The 8,453-nt window shown below is 41.1% G+C and overlaps 1 pseudogene; it reads right to left on the bottom strand.

The window, feature by feature from the left end:
- Positions 1 to 2,037: 2,037 nt before the first annotated feature.
- Positions 2,038 to 3,017, bottom strand: LOC101471557 (olfactory receptor 1500-like; annotated as a pseudogene).
- Between the last annotated feature and the right edge of the window lie 5,436 nt (positions 3,018 to 8,453).

Here is an 8,453-nt window from a genome sequence, read left to right on the forward strand (position 1 = left end):
TCTGCTTCTGCAACTCCATCAACAAGCATTTGGGTGCACTCTGAGGAGGATGCATTTACTCGCAGATGAAAGAGGGTACTATTAAAACAGCGCTATTATTATTATTTTTTTTCTGTTGACGGTTTCTATTAGCTTCATCATTATTAGCAAACTTACTCATGGGCAAATAAATAAATAAATAAATCACCCTTGTAAAAACGATCACCGTTGTGCTCAGTCTATCTATGACAGTCAATATATTCGTCCAGTCGCCCAACCCTAGTGTTCATGGAAATGTATGTTGAAAATGTTTTTTGTGTCGCCGAATCAGCTCTCCCAGATACTGAGACTCTGCTCAGGCTCCGTTTAATGACTGAAGAAACTGTGAAAGATGAGAGATGGATTGTGTTTTGGATTTGTGGAAAACACATTTCCCAAAAGACTGTAAATACCAGTGGTTATCCCTGAGTGCACCCTTCTCATGTTTCTTTCCCCGGGGCAGCCGCAGTCCTGTCTTCCCCGCACCCATCAAAATTTCCCGGATGAGGGTGGCTAGGGCTCAGCCACTCCCTGTTTCTACTCCTAGGGTGGCTGCAGTCCAGCCTCCCCCTGTACCGAATCCAGTTCCCCAAATGAGGGTGGCTAGGGCACCTGACTTATGCTTTAGCAGGAAAACTACATCATAGCTACATTGTAACTGCAAATCCCTTGGAAACTGTACAGCGTAAATTGATTGCCTGATAGCAATTGGACTGTTCAGTATTACTGATTCCTCCTGTGCATTTCTAACTTCTTTTTCACCAATATTTTTGATTTTATTAGTGAGACAATAATAATTTTCTTATCTTATCATATTCATATAATGAATACTAATCAAAGCATCAACTTAAGGACTCAAAAATTCCTGGTGGGAAGTTGTTGAAAGTATGTATGTAATGTACAAAGAAGTAGAAAACCTTGCCTGCAAATAAAAACTGATAACAACAAACAGCAGGGACACAGAAGGGAAAACAACTCTCTACATTTAATTTGTTTCTATTGGCAGGCAACGTTTATAGCACACAACCACGAAGAGCAGCTCAAAAGCTGGCTAGTTAATGTCTTCACTCAGAGAACCAATGTTACAACATAGCTACTAAACGTGTGGTTATGTTGTAACATTGTTACAATTTTGTTGTAACCATCACATGGTTTAATGAAGAGGAACAGACAGCTACTAAACGTGACAGGCTGTGTGGTTGTCTGTTCCTCTTCATTAAACCATGTGATCATAAAATTATGAGTAGAATTTACTCAATCCGGTCACTACACAATGATTCAGTTTATTTGCCACAAAAAATAAAGTTTCTAGGTTTCTACCAGTTTAGTCAGTCCTTTACATAATATTTATATTTTGGTTGGACATTCTTTGAAACAGTAATCAAAGGTTCCTGATATCCACATAGAAGGTGGAAGAAAGAGAAGTTGGAATACTTCCTGACATATTCTCAGAGCAGACAATGTTTAAATATGTTTAAACAGTCATTAAAGTGTATTTATTTAGTTATATAGGGGCTTTAATAAATTCCCTTTAAACAAAAACAAACAAACAAACAAACAAGCATATGTCATGTTGCAATGCATATTTCTCAGAAAGGCAACCCTTACATTTGGCTAAAGATAAATGTGATTACTTATCACTATCACCTCACAGCATCGAGGTCCCTGCTTTGAACCTAATCTTTCACCTTTCCATACATGACTTGTCAACTCCTTTTTATTTTATTTATTTTGTATATGTAATGATAAATGGTTCATAAACTGGCCATAGTTGTGAATAAGTATCTATCTGTCTCTCTGTGTTGGTCCTAACAGTAACTATTACAATTGCTTAAAAAATTACAAATCACAAATCTTGCTACATGTGCTTTAAAATCAAACGCACATTCCCCCGTGAAGTGTGACATTTGTAATTTGGGTTCTGTTTGGAAGTACTTAACCATAATTCAACACAGTTTTTATTTTATAAGCATTCCTTAAATAAACAAAGGGGTAAAAATACTTATGCCAAATTTATTCTTACTTTTTAAATTTGACTTTACTAATTTTGTAGTGTGTTGTGATTCTTAAGAACCTCTTCAGAGATTCTTTGATTTCTTGTGTCTGAAGAACATATATGATAGGGTTCAGCATTGGAGGAAAGACTGATGTCAGAGACAGGTTTATGATTCTGGCATTTGGCTCTATGTTTGCGCCTAGAGTAAATGTGATTAATATTGGGAGGAAATAGATTGCCACTAATGAAAGATGAGCTGTACAGGTTTTAAAACCTTTCATTCTTTCTCGAACTGTGGCTACCTTAGCTAAAGCATAGCAGATACACAAATAACTCAACAAAACAATTGTAAGAGGAAGCCAAAGAATAAGAGCTGGCAAAATCCAAGCAGTTATATCGCTGGGTGTATAATCATTGCATGCAAGCCGGTATATCTGACCATGGTCACAAAAAAAGCTTTTAATAACAACTGATTCACAGAAAGAAAGCCTTGTAAGAAGGCCAGTTGCAATGAGTACAACAATAATGACAAACACCCAGAAAGAGGCAATTAAACAGAACATGAACTTGTGAGTCACCTTCAGTTGATAATGCAGTGGGTAAACGATCGCCATAACTCTGTCATATGAAAGTGCAACCAGATTTAGAGCTTGCATTGAAAGGAATACATAGCAGAAAAACAGGAATGTCAAGCAGTCATTATAGGAAATGGGGGGTGATTAAACAAAAAGATATCGAGAACCTTTGGCACCATGGCAGAGTTACCTAACAGATCAACCAATGCAAGATTGAAAACTGCAATATATTTCGGTGTTCTTAGATTGTGATCCAAATATATTGCGGCCATGACAGCTGTGTTTGCCAGGACAGAAATAATATAAACAAAAAACAGAAAGGCATAATAATATTTTATATTAGGAATGCCAATAAATCCACTTATAATGAAAAATGCAGGGCGCAAAAAAGTAATATTTTTTCCAAGTGCAGAGTTGAAAAGATCCATTGGCAAAAAATCTTAGAGTCTTATATTGCCTAAGCTCTGATAATGCAGACAGCAGTACTGCACATTATGATTCTCTTATGCAAACTGGAGTACCCCAGATGAAGTTCTAACTATCTGCAGATCCCCTCAGTGTCTCCCTTAAGCGTATTGTACACCTATTCCAAAAAGGCCTATGCTTTTAAACCCATAACTACTAACACACATAGGTGTTTGTGTGTGTGTGTGTGTGTGTGTATTTTCACACACTATAGTTTCCAAATGTAAATGTTTTATTTTCTTTTCTTTGTTTGATATAGGATTTTAACTTTTCAAGCTGTAGGCTCTGTTTCTCAGTTCTACTTTTAAATACTCTAGGAACCACAAGTAAGCCACAGACTGAGAGCAAAGATCTCTAATGGGGTGATACGGCACTATAAGGTCAATAAGATAAGATGGAGTCTGATTATTCAAGACTATATGTAAGGAGCAGAATTTTAAATTTGATTTTAGATTTAACGGGGAGCCGGTGAAGAGAAACCCATATAGAATAAATATGCTCTTGGGTGCCGGTTTAGCTTTAGTGGGCTGAGCAGGTGACCATATGCCGTATGGCTAAGAGTGGCTGGCCTGGGTTCGAATAGGACCTTTGGCCCTTTGCTTCATGTCTTCCCAGCTCTCCCTCCGATTTCTTGTCAGTCTCTACTGTCCCTATCAAAAAAAGAAAAAAAAATACTAAAAAGGATAAATGTGTTCTCTCTTTCTAGAGATAAATGTGAAGTCATGCCGGCTTGTTGCCCGGATCAACAAGGTCCGTGTCAGGTGTTGAGGAACCAGGGCACCCTGATGAGAAGTGGGCTACTGGAACAAGAAGGCATTGGTAGGCAAGAGACGAAAATGGGGCGTTGTTGGAATGCTACTATGGAAGTAACCCCGGCGAAAGGCGCTACACGAATAGGATGGAATCTTCAATATACAACATCCACATTGAGCTACTAGTTGTTTCACAGTCGGAGTTTCAACATTCAGAAGAAGGGATTGTACTCACAGCTAGAGATTGACAAGGCACAACACACATGCTACAGCAAGGGTGAGCCAGGAAGACATCCGAGATTGGGTACAGGTCAGGCATCATAGCAGCTAAGATGAACAGGCACATGGGTCAATACATGACTGGGACACAGAAAGGGATTGGCAAGAATACCAGATGTGCAAAACACCAACGACTGGTAGACTAGGACCCTCAAGCTCCCACGCCTCTGGTAGAGGACCCGAGCTTGAAGCATATTAAGGGGGAGTTATCTAATTGTGTGTGTGTGTGTGTGTGTGTGTGTGTGTGTGTGTGTGTGTGTGTGTGTGTGTGTATTTCACAGTTCGGGTCAGTTCGATACTTTGGTTATATGGTTATATATTTTTTCAATACAAAAAAAAATGTTCATGCCTTTTTTCATTTGTAATTTATTAAAATTATAAATATTTCTTTTAACTCAAAATTACAGTTTTTAAATTAAATGTTGCTGAAACATCAAAATAATAAAATAAAAAAATTCTGATGGAGAGTTTATTACAGAGAAATGGCTCTTTCCAAAACAAAAGCTATACTATACGCTTCTTCTGGGGTATTCTCAGAAGCATATTAAACATATCAGGTCCCCATAAGGAGAATCATGTGCTAACGGCTGTCTAAATGACTCGGGTAAAGTTTGTAGCATGCGTGCTTGTTTTTGTCTGCTTCCACTTGTCTTTGCACTAGGATGCTGTCGGAGTAAATGTGCAGTCATATTCGTTGTGTTCCCACTAGTGCTGTCAGCGTTAATCTCGTTGAAACGGCGTTAACGCCACAATACGGCAAATCTCCGTTAATGAGCTACCGCGGATCGCCCCGTGCATGGGGCTGGACGGCCAACATGTTAACGAGCAAACTGCGCTAACACACTAGTTCCCACCCATGTAATTGAGCATTGCATGGCACATCCAACATACTGTTTTACTTTAGTCCATGACGCGCTTACCTTCAGGGTCATACGTCACATGAAAACCAAAATAGTTCCAAACGCCAGATCTGAATGAGGGTGGGGGAGGTTCATTTTGCCATGTTGCAAGGAGAGCTTAACTTCTGTCTCGCTAGCTTGCCCTGCGCTCAGTGAATCTGCATTCGACTACTCCGCCTAGGCTGCACTGTCGAGCGCAGATCCACTGAGCGCTCAACACAGACAGCATCGTCAGAAGGAATGTTGATAAAATAAATTAAAAATTTTGTATTGTTTGATACATATGCGTACCGAACTGAAAGCACTGTATCGAACGGTTCAATATCGATACGAGTATCGTTGCACCCCTAATATATATGTATATATGTATATGTGTATATATATATATATGTATATGTGTATATTTATATATATATTGTTAGATTATAATATTATTTTATGCCATGTTATACCCCTAATTAAAGATTGTGAATTAATATGTAGTTTTAGTTTGCATTATTCTCCTGAATTAGAAGAAGCTGATAACTATTGCATTAGTTAAACTGATTAGCATTACATTAAACTGCTGACTTGTTGTGAATGAATGATATTGTTTTATGATGCATTATACTGCTGAGTTATAAGAAATCTAATTTGTCTGAGTAGAAGAGAACAGAGTGTGCTGGAGTTTTCTGCCCCATTTCAGCAGGAGCAGATAAACAGGGAGCCAAGGTTGTAGCTTAGGCGCTGTGTGAGAGAAAGCATGTGAATGTTTAGGCTTTGTATGATAAGGTGGAGGCACCAGAGGCTATAAAAGTTTGAGCAATGCTCCACCATTTTGAGATTTTGAGGCTGTCTGCATCAGTGTCCATCTCCCACGTGTGTGATCATTAAATCATCGTTTGACTCAACCCGACCGGACCAGTGTTGTTATTGTGGTTTTTCTCTTGTCTCCATCCCCAATATTTTGAACCTTAACAATATGTATATATATATATGTATATGTATATATATATATATATATATATGTATATGTATGTATATGTATATGTGTATATATGTATATGTGTATATATATATATATATATATATATATGTATATGTATATATATGTATGTGTATATATGTGTATATATATGTATATGTATATGTATATATATGTATGTGTATATATGTGTATATATATGTATATGTATATATATGTATGTGTATATATGTATATGTGTATATATATATATATATGTATATGTGTATATATATATGTATATGTGTATATATGTATGTATATGTGTATATATATATACAACCACGATTACCGACACTAACAAGCTGATCTACAATACGGCAGCAGTGATCAGTGAGATGCTTGGCTACAAGTTGAACAGCGACAAGGGGCAGTACCCTCCATGGAGAAGGAGGCTAGAGGACAAGATCAAAGTAGCACGGAGGGAGGTTAGCCAACTAACAGAGTTGCAGAAAGGTGCGACAAATAAGGTGCCTAAGAAATACAGCAAGCTGTCCATACCTGAGGCCTTGGAAACTGCCAAGCAAAGACTCACAGCCTTAGCCAGCCACTTGAGGAGGTACACCAGAGAGATAGAAGGCAGGAGAATAAACCAGCTGTTCTCCACAGAACCAGCAAAGGTGTACTCTCAGTGGCAAGGGAACAATAAGAGAACAGCACCACCAAGGCTGGAGACGGAGCAATACTGGAAGAGCATATGGGAGAAGGACGCAACCCATAACGGCAATGCTCAGTGGCTAGTGGATCTGAGGGCAGACCACAGCGACCTCCCTGAACAGGGTCCAGTAACCATCACAGTGGCAGATATCCAAGAAAGGGTCTCCAGTATGAAGAGTTGGACAGCACCAGGGCCCGACATGGTTCACGCCTACTGGCTGAAGAAGCTGACTGCACTCCACGAGCATCTGGCAGCACAAATGAACCAGCTGCTAGTTAACGAGAGACACCCGGAATGGCTAACCGAAGGCCGGACGGTCCTGATCCCCAAGGACCCCAAGAAGGGACCGGTCCCCTCCAACTACCGACCAATAACCTGCCTCAGTACTACATGGAAGCTCCTGTCAGGCATCATATCGGCTAAGATGAACAGGCACATGGGTCAATACATGAGCGGGACACAGAAAGGAATTGGCAAGAATACCAGAGGCTCAAAACACCAGCTACTGGTAGACAGAACAGTCAGCCGAGACTGCAAGACCAGACTGACCAACCTGTGCACTGCCTGGATTGATTACAAGAAGGCCTATGACTCAATGCCCCACAGCTGGATACTGGAATGCCTAGAATTGTACAAGATCAATGGGACCCTAAGAGCCTTCATCAGGAACTCAATGGGGATGTGGTGTACAACACTAGAGGCCAACTCCAAGCCCATAGCACAAGTCACCATCAAGTGCAGGATCTACCAAGGAGATGCTCTGTCCCCACTGCTGTTCTGCATAGGCCTGAACCCCCTCAGTGAGATCATTAACAAGACTGGCTACGGATACCGACTACGGAACGGAGCAGTTGTCAGCCACCTCCTGTACATGGATGACATCAAGCTGTATGCCAAGAGTGAACGAGACATCGATTCACTGATCCACACTACCAGGCTATACAGCAATGACATTGGAATGTCGTTCGGACTGGAGAAGTGTAGTCGGATGGTAACAAAGAGAGGGAAGGTAGTCAGAACTGAGGGGATTGAACTACCAGAAGGCAACATTGCAGACATAGAGGACAGTTACAAGTACCTGGGGATCCCGCAGGCAAATGGGAACCATGAAGAGGCCGCTAGAAAAGCTGCAACCACCAAGTACCTGCAGAGGGTCAGGCAAGTCCTGAGGAGTCAGCTGAATGGTAAGAACAAGATCCGGGCCATCAACACGTACGCCCTGCCCGTGATCAGGTACCCTGCTGGGGTAATAGGCTGGCCAAAGGAGGAGATAGAAGCCACTGACATAAAGACAAGAAAGCTCCTTACCATGCATGGAGGATTTCACCCCAAGTCCAGCACCCTGAGGCTGTACGCTAAGCGGAAGGAAGGGGGCCGGGGACTGGTGAGTGTCAGCACCACAGTCCAGGATGAGACAACGAACATCCAAGAATACATTGGGAAGATGGCCCCAACTGACCGAGTGCTCAGCGAATACCTCAGGCAGCAGAAACCCAAGAAAGAGGAGGGAGACAAGGAACCATCATGGAAGGACAGGCCCCTGCACGGTATGTACCACAGGCAGATAGAGGAGGTGGCTGATATCCAGAAATCCTACCAGTGGCTGGACAAAGCTGGACTGAAAGACAGCACAGAGGCACTAATCATGGAAGCACAAGAACAAGCTCTGAGCACAAGATCCATAGAGGCTGGGGTCTATCACACCAGGCAAGACCCCAGGTGCAGGCTGTGTAAAGATGCCCCAGAGACAATCCAGCAAATAACAGCAGGGTGCAAGATGCTAGCAGGCAAGGCATACATGGAACGCC

The sequence above is a fragment of the Maylandia zebra genome, linkage group LG10, assembly GCF_041146795.1.
Source record: "Maylandia zebra isolate NMK-2024a linkage group LG10, Mzebra_GT3a, whole genome shotgun sequence".
NCBI classification, from domain to species: domain Eukaryota; kingdom Metazoa; phylum Chordata; class Actinopteri; order Cichliformes; family Cichlidae; genus Maylandia; species Maylandia zebra.